Source organism: Nelusetta ayraudi, unplaced genomic scaffold, assembly GCF_046127955.1.
Source record: "Nelusetta ayraudi isolate G7.1 ecotype Tasmania unplaced genomic scaffold, CSIRO-AGI_Nayr_v1 ptg000034l, whole genome shotgun sequence".
Taxonomy (NCBI): domain Eukaryota; kingdom Metazoa; phylum Chordata; class Actinopteri; order Tetraodontiformes; family Monacanthidae; genus Nelusetta; species Nelusetta ayraudi.
Genome location: NW_027466084.1, coordinates 6,995,060 through 7,014,946, shown reverse-complemented (window position 1 = coordinate 7,014,946; position 19,887 = coordinate 6,995,060). Strand labels below are relative to the sequence as shown.

Genomic DNA, 19,887 nt, shown 5'->3' with positions numbered 1-19,887 from the left:
TTTAAGTAAAATTACACAAAAAATTTTTTGGAATGTTTTGCTTTTTACAGCTTTCCTTTTGGGGACAGAAAAAGGTTGCACAAATGGGTGGAAAATGTGAGAAGAAAAAACTGGACACCCAATGACAACTCCAGGCTGTGTGCTCTTCACTTTGAGGAGAAATCTTTCATTTTGCGCGGTGAGAGAAAGTGCCTAACTTCAACAGCTGTACCAACCATTTTTAGTTTCTTCAAATCAGGTAAGAGCATGGCTACCAAACAAAAGGTAAGTGAGTCACACACACACCCACACACACACACGTGATTTTGATCAAATCTTTGACCACACATATTCTAAAAAATGTAAAGAGGTGTCAGAGATCTTGGAAGAAGACAGTTTTCTCGTGATTCAGGAACCATGTGACAGCCATACTGTGTCTGATGTAGATGTAGAGGTCACAAATGATGTACAGATCACCAATGATGAAGAGGTCACACATGATGAAGAGGTCAGAGCAACAATGAAGGGATTTTACATTGACTGTTCAGTTAAAATATTCACATGAAAAAAACTTGAAAATCGTTACGGCAGACGTAAAAAAAAATTTGTAAGAAAGTGTTGAAAGTTATCTTGAAATCATTTATGAGGATACTCATTATAATATTGATGAAGTGTTATTTCATGTTTTGTTGGCTGTTTCAAGGGTTTATTTAGTTTGTTGTGACACAATCTAAGGTTCAATTTGTAAAGAAATAAAAGTTCTTGTGAAAAAAGATAGTGGTCAAAGTGATATTAGTGTTATTTGTGTTTGTGTTTTTTGTAGTCGTGTCTGGATTTGTCCTGTTCGTTTCTGGTCTGTGTTTGTGTTCCCACTCTTGGCCTGCATCTTGTCGTGGTGAGTGGGCTTTTAACTAAGACAGGACAATTATATATATTGTGTGAAGCCAGCAAAATAGTCATTATGAGAATTATAACTGAAGCACACTAAATAATACACCATCAGTCACATTTTGCTTTTCTGTTATTAATCTAATGTGTGTTATGTTTTGTGATTCATGTTCATGACAATAACAATCAAACAGATTTTCTTCATTCTTCCAATGAGTTTCGCAAACAAACATGGAATTTTCCCTGGATCATACAAATACGTTTGTAGATTATATAAAGACAATTATAAAACACATTTGTTGTGGTTTTATATTAAAGCAGATAGTCAAACGTAAATGTAGCGTGGTAATGTTGCGAAGATACATTTATTTTTGTTTTTCTTTGTTTCTTTAGAAGCTTTTATTTTGGTTTTCTGTGGAAGCACAATAGACAACACACATGTTAACGTCCGCTACGACGGTTCGCTCCACATAGGTCTCACGAGCCACTTGAAAGACCTCTCTAGCGTTATTCCCCGGGGCGAACACGACCTCCACTGGTAGAAGTGGGTAACTGCACCCTGCTCACTGATCACTCTCACACACGCCACAAACCACAACAAAAGCAGGAACAGTGCTTTGCCACAATTATGCTACATAAACACGTCCTGGTCCCCTCTGGATCCTCTTTTCCGGTCCTCGCGATCACTCTCTTGGCTGCGGTGGGCATGGTTCTGCCCGCGGTGTCTTCCTTTGTCAGGGCATTCTCTGGCCCAGTGACCCATTCGGCCGCAGATGTGGCACGCCCCCTTTTCGCCTCTGTCTCCGCTAGTCGCCCTTCGTCGGTTGTCGTTGTTCCTGTAGGGCCGTCTCGCCGTGTCACTGAGGTGCTTCATCATGGTGAGGGAGGCACGCTTTATCTTCTTGTCCTCTGCATCGCTGGCCTCCTGCAGAAGCCTCTCAGCGTGCACTGCATGACGTCGGACCTCTGTCAGCCGGGCATCTTCAATCCCCACGCAGCAGCTTCTGTTAACTGCTTTGGCGATCTGGGGGAGCAGCCCTTGTCTGAAAGCAGTGATGAGGCTGGCCGTTTGGTTGACGGCAGTCCTGATGAACGCGGCGACGCTGCGGCGTCGGTGCTGGAGTGCGCAGGGTTGTACGGTGGTAGCGTTGGATGAGGGCAGGCGGGAGGAGGGAAGACAGGCATGTCCAGGAGAGGGTCCCTCGGGCCTGTAAGAGAAGGATACAGACGATTTGGTGCATTTGAATGCTCGTGTGTGAGTGGCTCCTTTTCTCCCTCCTCTGGGGAGTGTGTGTGAGTGTGTGCACCCTCTGCCGTTATCTCTGTCACCCCTGTGCTCCAGCGCCCAGCGCTGTTCACACGTTTCTTTACTTGTTTCCTGTCCCTGACCTCTGCTTCAGGTTTCCAGAATGAAAAACACCTTTCATGATCTTTGATGATTTGAATCTCCCACCTGTTTGGGTTTTTCTTTTTTGTAACCTTTCCCTCGGCTATATTCAGTTTATCCCGGAGGTTTCTCAATTCCTCCATACTCAGTGATCCCCCCTCTGGGAAACCATACTTTTCAACCCAAACATCCAACATATCAAGACAATCTGGACCGTATTTTTTCCGCATGTCGTCCACAATTTGTCCCCCCTGGGGAACTGCAGCAGCCACTTTGCTCTGGTTCTTCCCCATCCCTGTCTAGACTTATTACTTGCCCAAAACAGGGCAGATATTTACAGAGAGAAGAAACAGGATCAGCCGCACAAAGATGAGGCTCTTGGTTTTTCTCATTGTCAATCTTCACTAAAGGACAAAACTGTTATCTGAATGCTGATTTTTTTTTCTTTTTGTTTTACACATTTTAATTCATATTTTGTTGTGTGAGTTTCTGTAAGCGTATGTTGTTTGGCTTTACATTTGTGTAGTAGTAAAAAACTAAACGTTTAAAATTGGTAATAGTTATTTAGATAGAGGCACCTAGACCCACCTGTGGGTCATAACACCCCCTCTCTTAAGAACTAAACCCTATTAACATACCTACAAACAAAACTAAACAAGAAAAACCTCAGTTCCCCTGAAATAAGAATTCCGCAGCTAGTCCACATGTACACGTGATAACGCATCTGCCAACACATTATCAACCCCCCTTCCTGTGGCAAATCTGGAGATTGAAGTCTTGCAGGAGCAGAGACCACCGCATGTACGGCTGGTTTGATTGCGCATCCTATCCAGGACCACGAGGGCATTATAGTCTTTAAAAACCTGACCCCAAATTAACATCAAGATGGGCATTGTCAGAACGAGAGCCAAAGCTTCTTTCTTAACTTCCCAGAATTGACTCTGTGTGCGTGCTGCTTACTTGTGGCATGTCCCTCTACTTCTATGTCATGGTGCAAAACTGACGTACGGCGGGGGTGGTCAGAAAACAATAGTGGGTGGCTCTCAATTAATTTAACAATACCATGACGGGCTGATGCAGGCAAATGGGACAAAAACGAGCTTAAGTTATTCATAATTTCAGAGTTTCCCAGGCGCGCCGAAGGAACACCGATTTCTTTTTTTCAATGAGCTCTCCCTCCGCCAATGGGCATGGAGGGGGCGGAGGCTCAGGCGACACATTTTTCCAAGCGACGTAACGCCCAGTTCACACTGGACGCGGAAGCGCCACGAAGCGCCGCAAAGCGCCGAGCTCTTCCATTCGGCGCCCATATTAATCAATGTAGTAGTTCACACCAGACACGAACAGGCGCGTGGCTCCCCTCGCGGATCGCGCCATGCATTTAACGTCAGTTCACTGGACGTGGAAGCGAAGCGCCGCCGAGCGCTTCCATTCGGCGCCCACGTTAATCAATGTGGTGGTTGCGCGGCTCGCGGCATGCATTTGTTGTTTCGGCGTCTGCTCTATTTCGTGCACGAGCCGCGAGCGATCCTCGTCAATAGTACAGGAAGTCGCTCAATAAAAACGAGAAAATCCGGTGAATTTTCAAAATAAACTAATTTCAAAATAAAAACCCAATGACAAATTCGATCATATATCATATTTGTATGTTATATTTGTCAGTACATTGTATCAGAGTGCGAAAGAGATTAAACACACACACACACACACACACAGAGAAAGACTTGATCAAAATACGTCTGTTTGATCCTAGAGATGCCGGTCAATGATCATTATGAAAGAGGTCTTTGTCTTGAGATGGACACCTGAGTGCGTGTTTCTATTTATTTACACACACACGCACAAAAGTGAGCTATGGAGCGAGCTGGCTACGGGGCGAGGGGGGGCGATGACGAAAATTATTTTTTTTATTTATTTTTTTTTAAAGAAAAAAAAAGAAGTGAAAAAGTGGGAGTGAAAAAAAGAGTGCAGCTGAGCAGAAGCGCTTGTCGACCGTCGCGGAGCTGTTCGCGTCTGGTGTGAACCAGTTGGAGCCTCGCTCGCGAAATTCGTTGGCGCGGCGCTTCCGCTTCCATTGAAATGAATAGCACGAGCCGTTCGCCTGTTCGCGTCTGGTCTGAACCACTACATTCAGTGCGTTTACATGGCACTAGAGAAAATCGAATTATTGCCTTAGTCCGATTATGATCGGAGAACTCACGTGCATGTAAACACCTTACTCCGATTATGATTGGAGTTTGAGAACTCCGATTGGAATCGGAGAACTCCGATTGAGACACCCAGATAATGCGATTGGAATTCGAATTTCTCTGCCATGTATACGCCTTAATCGGACTATTAACTGGACAATGCGAGTGCGCATGCGCCACGCCTCGCTCTCGCGACTCATGACCGCACAACTACGTCGTCTAAGAAAACAGACGGCGCGAAACAACCTGGCAAACGCGAATAAGAATGTTGACATTTGGAGAGAGGATGAGACCGGGGCGATGCTTTCTCTTCTAAAAGAGATGGACATATTAAAATAACGCGCAACGGAGACCTTTTTAAAAAGGGTAGCGCAGCAAATGCAGGGCTCCGGCTTTGCGCACCCCTGAACAAATATGTATTCCTTCGTATTTATATTTCTACCTTTTCGTTCACATTTTTTGTAAGTTAGAAGAATTTCAACTTTGTAAATAAAAGCACAGCAAAGAGATGTTTTCCTGATTTGTTTTTATTTTGGTAATTTCGCTGTTATTCTGCTGGAAACGGCGTGCAGCGGCACCAGCTTCCTCCACGGTCTGCACTTTAATGAGCGTGTGTATAACTGAAGACACCGTTCCTTTGCAAAACCTGTACACAAACTCTCCCACCAGTCTGCTCCGAACCCGAATCCAACAAGAACGAGAGTTTGGGGTCCGTAGCGACGGCACAAAGCGTAGCATCGAAGTGTTGTTGTAGCCCTCCAACAGCAAACAACGTTCTTGTCTGCCTTTTAAAATAACCAGGAGCACAAGAAATAGGGTACACCTTATCTGCAAAGCAAGTAACACGTACATTATGAACTATCGTTCCATATCATAATAGATTTAATATGTCAACTGAAAGCAGCTGACCGGCTGAAAAGACTCACTCCACCCCCTAGTGTTGGGAGGAGGACCCGTCAATAATTTGAATTTCTCAGCTGCATGTATACGGGGACCAAGGTGAGAACTCCGATTGGACGAGAAAACCGAATGATTGCTTAGTCCGATTAAGCTCTGCATGTAAACGCACTGATTGATTAACATGGGCGCTGAATGGAAGCGCTCAGCGATTCGCAGCGCTTCACTTCGCGGTGATTCGCAGCGCTTCACTTCGCTTCGCGGCGCTTCCGCGTCCTGTGTGAACCGGGCGTAACTTTTCAACATTTTGACGTGGCAGACGCGGGATGATCGTTTTCTATCAGGAGTGTGCACTACATAATCTGTATCGGAAAGTTTGCGCTCCACGACATACGGACCAGAAAAACCAGCCTGCAAACCGGAACCGGGTAACGGCAACAATACCAACACTCGGTCGCCTGTCTCAAAAACTCGAGCCACAGCTTTCTTGTCAAACTGCCACTTCATTTTAGACTGGCTGGCGACAAGAGTTTTGTGAGCAGTTTCACAAGCACGATGCAAGCGTTCACGGAAAAAAAAATACGTAATTTAACACATTATTCTCTACTCGCTTAACATCGGAAAGCCACTTACCCCTTAACAGACGCAAGGGTCCTCTCACCGAACACTAAATCAGCTGGGCTGAACCTGAGGGACTCCCACACATACAATCGACGACTGAAGATACACTTTATGCTGCGGAACCATCACTGTGCTCATTTTAACCCCCCCCCCCCCCCCACACACACACACACACACACTAAAATATACGAATTGCAGTAGGTTGGTTTTGTTGCTCTTGGTTGTCCGTTAGTTTTTTGAGAGTTAGTAGTAGATAGATCCCTAGATAGTAAGTTTGATAGAGGGATAGAAATAGATAAGTTAGTTAAAGTTACACACACGCACATATATATATATATATATATATATATATATATATATATATATATATATATATATATATATATATATATACATATATATGTATATATATATATATACATTAACCTCTTTCAATGAACTCCAAAACATACATGGTCAAAATCCATATTATTATTATGTTGTTGTTTTTTTTAAATGCTCATACAAAACAAAAAAAAAGTGTCACATCCACTTGTAGTGTATTATTTTTGCCAGCAAGCTTCTCTTGTTACGACTGACCACATTGACCCATATTTTCCATATACTCACCTGAATCAGGTACCTTGCAAGGGCAACGACCTTCCCCGAGGTGATCGGTGGAGTGACGTGCAACCAGCACGTGACCTCTACGACGAGCTTCCACCCACGGAAGTGCCATAGGAGGACACGGCTTAAATAGTATGGCTTGTCCACCAGAAGGCTGTATTATGGTGTACATAATATAAAACTTCGGCCCAGTTCTGCTTGTATTGCAATGGTTGGTGTTCCTGAAGTTTCATTTTTCGTCCCTTTTTATTTTTTACATCCATGTTTGTGATGAAATAGTATTGTGAATCGCTAGCTCGCATTGCATGCTGGGAAACAGCGTCACTCAAGGAAGTTTTGGCTTCGCTGACACGGTCCTGAAGGGAAGTGGGTTTTAGTGCACTGGAACGGGATGAATGTGTTCAATCAAGCAGTACAAACCTGATTAATTGTCTTAATACTTGACTTGGAATGGCCATATTGTTTAGGATTAGAATTAGATGACAACTTCTTCACAATATTTGCAACTATTCAATTTGACCAGCAGGTGTCAGTAGAAGACGAAATTTCATGTTGACTATTTCCTAATGGAAGTGCTCTCTTTACGTTGGATTTTTCTCATAATTATTTGAAGTGTAGGCCTGTAGTTGATGAGGAATCACGGTGTGCTAACGCTACTCAAACAGCTTGGATGAAAAAAGGGAGTGTGATTTGGGTTTGTGGTACATTATGACAATCTTGGACTTGCAAGACTGAGGCGACGGTTCAATTCCCATCAACGTGTATTATATATGTGTTATTTAGCTCATCTATTCTACATTTTAAATAGATCACATTTGACATCTGACCCACTGAACACTTACTATTGAACATATTTTTAAACTATGGGCTATTTAGTCTTGTTTTAGGATATAATATAATTCATTGCACAAACTGTCAGGCTAAGTATAGAGCTATAGTCTACTACAATCAGTCGAAGATGAGTAATCCTCAGGGTAATGTTTTTGTAACTCCTTTTGGTGCTGGCAGAGGGAGGGGTTTTATTCATCCTTCAAGTTTACTGTTTGAGAGTCCTGTTCAGGGGGGTGGTGTAGTGTTGGGTAATCAGTGTACACCTGGGCGCCCCTTGCTCAGTACTGGTGTTATCCCTCCCCCCAACTCCGATGCAAACCCTCATGCCCTTGCTAGCCAGGGCACGCATTCCCCTGTCCCGGACAGGCACAGCATGTGTTCCCCTGCACCTACCCCTGATGTTATTGCTGCTAGTATTGTAGGTCAGATGGGTGATGCATTGATTCAACAGGTCAGCCAGCGGGTGGCACAGGACATTATCTCTCACCTCAGTGCATCTGTCACTACCCCTTTACTCAGTGCTGCCCCTTCACCTGCCCATGCTGATATGCTAGCCAGTTCCCCTTTACATAGTGCTACCCCTCGACCTAGCCATGCCAATGTGTCTGCCACAAATGCTTTTGACGTGTCCCATTTGCAATATGTCCCTCATCGAAAGCTGAAGGAGCCCCCCTGCTTCAGAGGAGACAACTCAGACTCTGTTTCCGTCCAGGAGTGGGAGGAGCTCATGAGGAGTTTCATTAAGAGGGGGAATCTGCAACCTGAGGAACAAGCGGAGGAGATCCTTGTTCATCTTGGTGGCAAAGCAAAGGATGTTGTCAGGTTTGGGACCAGGAACAGTGGTATTAACATCACCTGTAACCCCGATGCCATTTATGGTCTCTTGCGGAAGCACTTTGATTCTGTTCCGTGTTCACCACTCCCATTAGCAGACTTTTACACCACTCTTCCTGGGAAGGGTGAGGATGCCTTTGACTACTGGCTTAGACTGAACCGCGCTGTTGACTTGGCCATTGAACGTCTGAAGGAGCAAGGAAAGTCACTGGACAGCCCCAGCACTGAGGTGACTCGAATGGTCATAAAGAACTGCCCTCCTACTGAGCTTGCCATGACCTTCAGGTCGAAGACGATAGACAAGTGGACTGCTCGTGAAGTCCAAGACATTCTGAACGAATATCATTCTGAAATGATGTCAGTGAACAGAACTTCCAGAGAAAGGGTGTCAGTGAATGCTCTTGCTGCTGTCTCGCCACCTGCACCACCTGCTGAAGAACAGAGCCCACTGCAGCCACAGGCCACTGACCCTGATGCCCTGAACCACCTTATTAACATGCTGGAGAAGGTGCTCCTGCAAAGATCTTCCCCAGCTTCAAACAGTCCTGTTCATGGTCTGACTCGACGGCCTGGCCCAAGGCACCCCAGGATCGGTGGGTTGCACTTGGAGGAAATGTCTTCTTCTCCACCATGGACTTGACGTCTGGCTTCTACAATGTGCCACTCCATGAAGAGCACAAAAAATACACAGCTTTCTCTTCACCTTTTGGCCTCCACTAGTACAACAGAATGCCACAAGGTCTGTCCAACAGTCCTGCAACATTCATGCGAATGATGATGTCAATCTTCGGGGATGAAAACTTCACTAGTCTGCTCTGCTATCTTGATGACCTGATGGTCTTTGCCCCAACTGAACAGCAGGCGCTTGAGCGTCTAGAGATGGTGTTCTCCCGTCTGAAAAGTCACAAACTCAAACTGGCCCCCAAGAAGTGTCATCTCTTGCGGAGGTCAGTAAGGTTCCTGGGACATGTCATTTGTGGGGACAGGGTGATGAAGGACCCTGACAAGATGAAAGCCATCATGGATGTGGGAGAGGCGGACCTGATGGAGAGTGATGGTGTGACCCCTTCCTGGAGGAAGATTAATTCTTTCCTGGGCCTAATCTTCTACTATCAGCACTTACTTCATAGCTGACTGCTCTGCTAAAGCAAAACCCTTGTTCAGACTCCTCTCTGGAAGGCAGGTGCAGCATAAGGCCATGAGAGGCAGGAAGGTGAAAAAGCGATCATCTGCTCCACCAGCGCTTATGGCGAGCGACTGGACTGCTGCATGCAAAGAATCGTTCCAGACCCTGAAGAATGAATTAGCTTGCAATGTCACCTTATCCCACCCCAACTTCAGTGAGCCCTTCGTTCTCGCTGTTGATGCGTCGTTTGATGGCATTGGCGCAGTCCTGTCTCAAGTGCCACCAGGTGAGACTGTTGCTCGACCTGTCGCTTTCGCCAGCAAGACACTGTCCCGATCACAAATTAACTATCCAGCGCACAGGTTGGAATTCCTGGCGTTAAAATGGGCCATTTGTGACAAGTTTGGTCATTGTCATTGCCCATTGTCCTACATCTTAACAAAGCCATGTTTGGACGCATGTGAACAAAGATGGGTTGCTAAGCTTGCCGCATTCGATTTCGATCTGAAGTATGTCCCTGGCGTTAAGAACGTTGTCGCTGATGCGCTAAGCCGCGAGCCATTCGTTCAGTCATGTATCAGTCAACGTCTGATGAAAGAGCCCTACGTTACACTGCTGGACGAAGTTAATGGCGTCGTCAGGGGTACAGTGCAAGATGCCTTCTGGCTGACAACTGCCAAGTTCTTCAAGAAAGGGAACCAAGACCATCCGATTCTGATGCTGAAGCCGTTATTTTATTTTGAAAGGTGACCCGCAGCTATTTTAGGTCGAGAAAAAAAATGGCCGAAATGTTTGTTTGATGGAAAGCGGGTCAAGCCGGAGTGGTTGGTGAGCCAAAAATTATTTTGACCTCACGTTGTCTGTGTTGCCTCGAACCAAAAACTCAAGAAGGAAAATAAACAAGTTAAATGGAACCCATGTCTCATCAATTTATGAATGATGTAGTGGTGCTGGTATGACGGACGGACATTGAAGACACCTGAGCGTCAAACGTAAAGAGCGGCTACATGAATGAAAACTGGAACTACACAGTCAATCAACACAATCAACACATTGAACACACAAACACATCACTGACACTCAGTGGCTGGAACACACTGGAGTGTGAAGCTGCACTGAGGACACTGTAGTGGAGACACCTGGGGCTTCATTTACAAAAACGTACATGGATTTCATCCTGAAACAAAAAAATCTGGATGTTCAAAATGTTGCGAACGCACAAACGCACACCCATTTCCTTTGAGAGTCCCAATCCTCGTGGAATTGATCGCACATGAGCACGAGCCCTGCTCCTCCCTCGGAACATCTCCACATACAAAGCGTTGTCCCCCCTTGTTGGAAATCCAACATGCTGGTGGACTTTTGGAAGGACAGTCTTGAGGTCAGCATGACTAAAATCTCCAGTGAGGATGGTAAAGCTTTTGGGTTTGCTGTCTGTTGATCACTGATGGCCTGGTACAGTTCATTGAGTGCAGCGTTCCTCTCACTGCTGTTGTTGGTGGGAGGGATGTAAACTGCAACTAGCAAAATGGCAGTAAACTGCCAGGGCCGATAGAATGGACGGCACTTTATGATCATCAACTGTGCCAGTGGTGAACAGTGTTTGCATACCACTGCAGTGTCCCGGCACCACACACCACAGATGTAAACACATGCTGCACCACCGCGGGACTTCCCTCCATTTACATGATGATGGTGATGGTGATGATGATGATGATGATGATGATGATGATGATCAGACATTAATGAGTCTTGATTCACTTTCACTGTCTTTAGAATCTCACATGTCGACCACAACTTCTCTCTCTGCTCTCCTTCATTCAGTATTCAACTCTCAGGTCTTCACTGTGCAGTGGTGTCTTCAGCTCTGCAGTCCAGCCCCTCCCACCTCACACTGCTGGACCTGAGTGAGAACTTCCTGAGGGATCCTGGAGTGAAGCTGCTCTGTGCTGGACTGCAGAGTCCAAACTGCAGACTGGAAGTTCTCAGGTCAGTTCCTGCTTTCTACTGGTGGACAGTGTGTGTCAGCAGATGACAACTGGTGTGTAACACTGCTCAGTGTGAAGACTTTGAAGCAGATATTAAAGACTCATCTAGACAAAGTGGATGTTGTTGATATTTTCATGTCAACAATCTGCAGCCAGAAAAGACTTTGGATGGTGGAAGAAAGTGTGGAAAATGTCTCCAGTCACTTTGGAGCTCAATGGAAGTTGTTGATTGGTGATGAAGGTCACATGACTGAGCAGAAGATCCTGTGAAGAAATATTAGAGGCAGATTAATAGTGCAGCAGTATTTCTTCATCTTGTCCTTTGAATGTGTTTGACTTGTAACGAGTCTCTGATGACTGAAAACAGCCACAAGCACACAAAGGACTCACTGATTATTTTCCATCTTCACTGCTGATTGGCTGCACACTGACTGACACACTGCTGTTGTTATTGTGTTGACAACCCACTGGCACAATGACTCCTTTGAGGGAATGACTCAGTGATCCCAACAGCTGCACATCTGGATCATCAACAGGGAGAAATGACTCTGAATATGACATTTACACCATGGAAGAAATCAAATATTGATTCTTTATTCAGGCTGGAGAACTGCGGGTTGACAAAGCTCAGCTGTGATTGGCTGCTCTCAGCTCTGAAGTCCAACCCCTCCCACCTCAGAGAGCTGAACCTGAGTTGGAACCACCTTAAGGATTCATCAGTGAAGGAGCTGAGTGGTTTTCTGCAGAGTCCAGACTGTAAACTGGAGACTCTGAGGTCAGTTCACCCTCTTCACTCTACAACTTCTATCACTCTTGTTGTTGTTGTCATGATTTTCACTTCACTGCTGTTGGAAATTCAATTTGCATACACTTTTTTTTGATAATGAATGAAAGGGCGTGTTTTCATTGCCTCACCTCGCCTCGCCATGGTATGGTATTAGGGTGTTTGCACTGGCCGCTACACAGTTGTAGGGGGCGCTGTTTTGGTACCTCAATCCCCAGGGTCCGAGCAAGACGAAGCGAGTTTAGTGGTGACGTAGCGACGAGCAGGGCACTGGATTGGCTCCGTGTCCGCGTCGATGTTCCCTGTCAGAGCGGACATCCACGCCAACTCCTTTGACACAGAACTTCAGTGTCAGGTACATTTTACCGTGAATACAAGTAGCTACTATTGGTGTTGTACAAATACATTTATGTGTATACAGTTTTTGAAAACAGCTTTTTCAATACATGTTTACTTTCGTCTTTTGGGGAGAGGCAGGCGAACCGGGAATGCCCTCGACGTCGCGAGTGTGTTCAACCATATTCGCGAAAACGACAAACGGCAAATGGCGAAGCGCTCGGTAAAGAAAACAAATCGAGTTGCTCCTGCGTGAGGCGCGGTAAGCTAGGGAACCCCAGGAGTCTTGAGGAGGGAAGAAATACTGATTCGTCGAGAGGACGTGGCTCTTGGCCGCGAGGAAGCCTCAAACACCGCGGCATATAACAAAGTCGTCCTTTGCTCGCAAGGGCAGCTATTTCAAATAAGGAGGCGTGTTTACTGTCTGTTTTTCTGTTTGTTTGTTTTTAAATAAACGCTATTTCCCGTTGTATCCGTCTCGTGTTTACTTTTGGTGAAAATATGAAGGTTGAACTACACATTTGCTCGCATGGAAAACGAAACAATAAATTATAAATGTTGCTGCATAAATGATCAACTATGACTTCAGTGAGGGAAAGTGTTCTTTCTTGAACAGAAAAGCAACCACAGACTGAGCAGCAGGTATGAAACAACTTCTACTTTGTCCATCGCTGCGCTGTTGTGTATCGCACAGAAGTGATGCTGGGGAAAACATTGTCCCGCTTTACCGTGTCGACTCCGCCCACGGTCTCGTAATCACAGAGCCAATGAAAACGCAATCGTACCGAGGCGAACCGTGGTGAGGCGAGGCAATGAAAACACGCCCTAAACTGGGCTTGAAGGTACAGTGGGTAAAATCCTCCCATCTAGTGGTCAGATTGCAGACTGCTTTTGTTGCAGATTCTGAAGTCGATGTTTCACTTTGATGTTCAGAGTGATGACACCCTGGTAAAATTCCATCGTTATAAACTCTACATCATTTCTTCTCTATTCAGGTTGGAGTACTGCTGGTTGTCAAAGCTCAGCTGTGATTGGCTGCTCTCAGCTCTGAAATCCAACCCCTCCCACCTCAGACACCTGGACCTGAGTCAGAACCAGCTGCAGGATTCATCAGTGAAGGTTCTGAGTGGTTTTCTGCAGGGTCCAGATTGTAAACTGGAGACTCTGAGGTCAGTTCACCCTCTTCACTCTCCAACTTCTATCACTCTTGTTGTTGTCGTCATGATTTTCACTTGACTGTTGTTGGAAATTCAATTTGCAGACACTGGTTTGTGTTTGAAATGAGTGGAACTGGGTTTGAAGCAGGGGTGTCCATTAGGTCAATCGTGTGGAGTCCTCGTCACTTCCAGCAGGTAGAATGGTTCAGGCAGGAACTCAGTGATCTTGGTCATAATGTACGATGTGCTGGATTTTGTTTTTATATGTGCTGGATTTTACAGTCAAAGGTAAATGAGACGAATCGGCTTCTGCACCGCTCAGATCAAATAAAGGAGACATAAAGCAGATTTCATTTTAAATCTGAAACTATAATAATTGTTAAAATCAATGTATACTTCAGATACCTGCATTCTGTATGAGAGCAGACAGGGACAGCAAAAAGAGTTTGGCTGTTGTTTTCTTTAAATACACGCCAAACTACCGTGCTTGTCACGTGAGCTTGCAATCCTGGCGTAAACTGACGGAGACGCCTCACTCGCAAAATACGCTTCAAAGTCACGCACAGCAGAAGCACCGGAGATCCTGGGAGATGCTGCTAGCAAAACATCTGCGTTCCACACACACACACACACACACACACACACACACACACACACCAATTGTATAGTAGGTAGATCTTTTTGACTTGGTCATTTTAAAAGTAGCTTGCATGTTGAGAAAGTGTGAGCACCCCTGGTTTAAAGGTACAGAGTGTAAAATCCTGCCATCTGGTGGTCAGATTTCAGATTGCAGCGCTCATTCACTCACCCTCTCTCCTTTGTTGAGTGTCAGATTCTAAAGTCGACATTTGACTTTGATTCTAAACTCTCCATCATTTCTTCTCTATTCAGGTTGGAGGGCTGCAGGTTGTCAGAGCTCAGCTGTGATTGGCTGCTCTCAGCTCTGAAGTCCAACGACTCCCACCTCAGACACTTGGACCTGGGTCAGAACCAACTGCAGGATTCATTAGTGAAGGTTCTGAGTGGTTTTCTGCAGAGTCCAGACTGTAAACTGGAGACTCTGAGGTCAGTTCACCCTCTTCACTCTACAACTTCTATCACTCTTGTTGTTGTCGTCATGATTTTCACTTCACTGCTGTTAGAAATTCAGTTTGCAGTCACTGGTTTGTGTTTGAAATGAGTGAAACTGGGTTTGAAACAGGGGTGCCCATTAGGTCGGAGAGAGAGAGAGAGGGAGAGAGAGAGAGAGAGAGAGAGAGAGAGAGAGAGAGAGAGAGAGAGCTTTAAGAGTGGAGTCCTCGTCACTTACAGCAGGTAGAATGGTTCAGGCAGGAAGTCAATGATTAGAAAACACGGTGGTTGTGGTTGATCTTGGGGTGAATTCCAATTCCTCCCTTAACCCTCAATCTCAACCCTCAATCTCAAAAATGCGCGCTCTCTGCTAGGTGCAAATGCTGTCCCGATTCTAAGAACGTCCAGTTGAGGGAGGAGACTAAGGGCTGTATCGCCCTCAATATTGAGATTCTCCGGGACCACCCTTGGCAGTGAGGGCTACCCAGAAGGCATTGTGTATTTTCGCCAAGACATCTTCGAAAAAGATGGCGACAAAAAAGCGAGCTACAAATGGAAGTATTTTCTTAGTTAATAAAGATATAAATATTACAAAACCATTTTATTGTCTTAGTTTAAGAGTTTTTTATGGATTATTGACATCGTTGTTGCGTAACATTTTTATTTTTTTTACTTTACGATGTTTGTCAGCCGGACCGGCGGTCCCGGCTTCACGTTACTTGTGTACCTCGTTGTGTAGCGACGGAGGACTTCTTCTTTTTCATCGTCTTTTTCTTCTTCTCCTTCTTCTTCGTCGTTGTCGTCTTCTTGACAGACTGGACTTAGCTTTGGCGTAAGGCAGCCCCCCACAGTCTGAAGACGTAACTGCACTTAAGGGGTGTCCCATTTCTAAGCCTGTACACTTATTTTTGAGGGCCAAGATTGAGGGCCAAAGATTGAGGGTTAAGGGCGAGGGTTGAGATTGAGGAGTTAAGGGAGGAATTGGAATTGGCCCTTGGTCATAATGTCCGATGTACTGAATTTTGTTTTGACGCCTCGCTCGGAAAATACGCTTCAAAGTCACGCACAGCAGAAGCACCGGAGATCCTGGGAGATGCTGCTAGCAAAACATGTGCGTTACACACACACACACACACACACACACACACACACACACACACACACACACACACACACACACACACACCGATTGTATATGTATAGTAGGTAGATCTTTTTGACTTGGTCATTTTAAAAGTAGCTTGCATGTTGAAAAATTGTGAGCACCCCTGGTTTAAAGGTAGAGAGTGTAAAATCCTGCCATCTGGTGGTCAGATTTCAGCGCTCATTCACTCACCCTCTCTCCTTTGTTGAGTGTCAGATTCTAAAGTCGACTTTTGACTTTGATTCTCAGAGTGATGACACCCTGGAAAAACTCTCCATCATGATAAAAAACTCTCCTTCATTTCTTCTGTATTCAGGTTGTGGAGGTGCAGGTTGTCAAAGCTCAGCTGTGATTGGCTGCTCTCAGCTCTGAAGTCCAACCCCTCCCACCTCAGACACTTGGACCTGAGTTGGAACCACCTTCAGGATTCAACAGTGAAGGTGCTGAGTGGTTTTCTGCAGAGTCCAGACTGTAAACTGGAGACTCTGAGGTCAGTTCACCCTCTTCACTCTACAACTTCTATCACTCTTGTTGTTGTTGTCATGATTTTCACTTCACTGCTGTTGGAAATTCAATTTGCAGTCACTGCTTTGTGTTTGAAGCGTATGAAATTGGGTGGAAAGGTACAGTGTGTAAAATCCTACCATCTAGTGGTCAGATTTCAGATTGCTTTAGTGTCAGATTCTGAAGTCAACATTTCACTTTGATTCTCAGAGTGATGACACCCTGGAAAAACTCTCCATCATTTCTTCTCTATTCAGGTTGTGGAGATGTAGTTTGTTAGAGCTCAGCTGTGATTGGCTGCTGTCAGCTCTGAAGTCCAACCCCTCACAACTCAGACACCTGGAGCTGAGTTGGAACTGCCTTCTGGATTCAACAGTGAAGGTGCTGAGTGGTTTTCTGCAGAGTCCAGACTGTAAACTGGAGGCTCTGAGGTCAGTTCACCCTCTTCACTCTACAACTGCTGCAGTTATTTTTGTCATGACTTTGAATTGAGTTTGTTGGAATTCACTTTGATTCCATTAGAAATGTGTAAAACTGGTTTTAAATTACACACACACACACACACACACACACACACACACACACACACACACACACACCGATTGTATAGTAGGTAGATCTTTTTGACTTGGTCATTTTAAAAGTAGCTTGCATGTTGAAAAAGTGTGAGCACCCCTGGTTTAAAGGTACAGAGTGTAAAATCCTGCCATCTGCTGGTCAGATTTCAGCGCTCATTCACTCACCCTGACACTCACACTTTGAGTGTCAGATTCTAAAGTCGACTTTTGACTTTGATTCTCAGAGTGATGACACCCTGGAAAAACTCTCCATCATTATAAACTCTCCTTCATTTCTTCTTTATTCAGGTGGTGGAGGTGCAGTTTGTCAAAGCTCAGCTGTGATTGGCTGCTCTCAGCTCTGAAGTCCAACCCCTCCCACCTCAGACACTTGGACCTGAGTTGGAACAACCTTCAGGATTCAACAGTGAAGGAGATGAGTGGTTTTCTGCAGGGTCCAGACTGTAAACTGGAGACTCTGAGGTCAGTTCACCCTCTTCACTCTACAACTTCTATCACTCTTGTTGTTGTCGTCATGATTTTCACTTCACTGCTGTTGGAAATTCAATTTGCAGACACTGGTTTGTGATAGTAATGAATGAAACTGTGCTTGAAGGTACAGTGGGTAAAATCCTCCCATCTAGTGGTCAGATTGCAGATTGCAGATGCTGAAGTGGACATTTCACTTTGATTTTCAGAGTGATGACACCCAGGAAAAACTCTTCATCATTATAAACTCTTCAACATTTATTCACTGTTCAGGTTGTGGGGCTGCAATTTGTCAGAGCTCAGCTGTGATTGGCTGCTCTCAGCTCTGAAGTCCAACCCCTCACACCTCAGAGAGCTGGACCTGAATATGAACCCCCTGAAGGAGTCATCAGTGAAGGAGCCACTGATGGATCTTGTCCACTGCAGAGACTATCAACTGGAGAGTGTGAGGTTAGTACTGGTTTGGAACCATTGGATGATGGTTCCAGCACCAAAGCCAGTTGATCCCACAGCAGAGGTCCAGTGTTCCCAGTCACAGTGTGAGAGGAGGATGGTGACGTCCAGCTGCTCCTCATTCATCCAACATCTGCTGCCAAACTGCTTCTTCTCTCAGTTCACCACCCAATTATTGATCAGTTCATCTTCATCAGGCCTCAGTATCAGTCCAACACTCCATGGTCACATGACCTTCTGATGTTCCACACTTGACATGTGACTGAGAGTCTGCTTCTTCTCACCAGTCACTCCATCATCTCCATCAACAGTCAACGTCTCTGTGATGATGCGTTCAAGGACCGTGAGTCCTGACTGTTGCTGTCTCTTCTTATCTTTGCAGGTGGTGGTGAGGATGAGGAGAGTGAAGAGGAGCGCTCCATCTACTGGTGGCTGACAGAACTACAACCAGTGGAGCCAAACAGCAAGCTGCACGCACCAACACTGTGTGGGCGTGTCACGACCTTTGACCCCAGTGGAGCCTGGTGGCTGGCGGACTGCTTCTCCCTACAAGCTGCTGTGGTTACTGGGAGAGACGTCCCAGAAGCCACTGGTGGAGCTAAATCCTCAGTGGAAGAAGCAGGACTTGGAGCAGCTGCTCAGTGAAGGCAGCAGCAACACAACCACTGCTTCTGCTCTCATCATCCACGGCTGGAACATCTCAGCATGAAGGTTCCACACATCAACAACACACTGCTCTGCTCTCACTTCAGACTTCTATAACATCTTCATTTTGGAGGTGAAAAATACTTTTCAAGAGACTTTATTTCTGCTTCATGATCTTAAATAAGGAAATCATGTGGAAAAGATAAAGTGATTCACAACACCTGTGATGGGAACTCAAATCATTATTGAATCATAAGTAAGACAAAAGAAGTTTCCCTCAAAATAATTCATGGTTTTGATGCTTGCCAGATGTTTGTGTGGAGATTTCAGAAGGACGTCAATGAATCAGAAGGAAACCAGATCATTTATTTTATGTGATTATGTTATATCATCCTAACTTTGTTACAAGCTCAAACATTATATTTCAATGATTCAATATTCTGACAATAAAAGCCATCACAACCTCTGACCTGTGTGACCTTGACCTCAACTGACGTTTCATTTCTGCTGCTTTAACACTTTGATTATATATCTCCTAAAGTCCGACCATGGGGATTCTCCATATCTGAATAACTTGTGTACTCAAACCTTCTGTAGGCCATACCCACTTCTCCACTAGGTCTCAACATAAACCACATGAATCAATGAAAATAAATCTCACTTTTACAAACAAATCCAATTCAGTTCAAATATAATTTAAATTAAATAAATGATACATTATAATTAATCACCAACAGATAAATCAATGCTGGATATGAGGTGGTTTGCCCTCTCTGGGTCGGTGGGGAGGCCCTGCCTCAGGGGGAGGAGTTCCAGCATCTCGGGGTCTTGTTTGGGACGCCTCCCTGGGGAGGTGTTCCAGGCATGTCCCACCAGGAGGAGACCCTGCTGGAGGGACCAGGTCTCTGGGTTGGACTGGGAAGCCTTGGGGTCCCACTGGAGGAGCTGGAGGAGGTGACTGGGTCCAGGGAAGTCTGGGGGTCTCTGCTGAGGCTGCTGCCCCCGAGACCTGACTCCGGATACGGCAGTAGAAGATGGATGGATGGATGGATGGTTGCCAGGTGATAGAACATTTCATAAAAACAGACTCTGCATTATAACTTCTATTACACTCTAAATAACTCACTCGAATATAACTGCACTCGTCCTTCTCTCACATTACATTGGATCACAATGACCAAACAACACAACAAAGACAATGATCCAACTGTACTGCCACATCCAGACTCAGTATAGGTCTGTAGGCCTCTTGGACCTTCATGTGAACCACTGCGTGTTGACTGGAGGTGAAACATGGCTGACTGCTGTCCTCCTACCTGGACAATGCAATCTCACTTTCAATCTCACAGCCACTAAAAAACCTGATTGTGATTGAGAGGTCCTCAGCAGCCAATCACTGTT

General features: G+C 45.3%; 2 long non-coding RNA genes across 3 annotated transcripts in view; one reads left to right on the top strand and one right to left on the bottom strand.

The window, feature by feature from the left end:
• LOC142892500 (uncharacterized) overlaps positions 1–19,887 on the bottom strand; it is a 30,106-nt gene that overhangs the window by 5,856 nt on the left and 4,363 nt on the right. The window lies entirely within an intron of this gene.
• Positions 11,955–19,887, top strand: part of LOC142892495 (uncharacterized) — a 93,271-nt gene continuing 85,338 nt past the window's right edge. The window contains exon 1 of one of the 2 annotated variants that reach the window (XR_012927441.1): positions 11,955–12,121. This is a non-coding gene — a long non-coding RNA (uncharacterized LOC142892495). Of the gene's footprint in view, positions 12,122–16,651; positions 16,774–19,887 lie in introns of those variants that run through there. The other variant, XR_012927440.1, reaches the window with a different exon arrangement.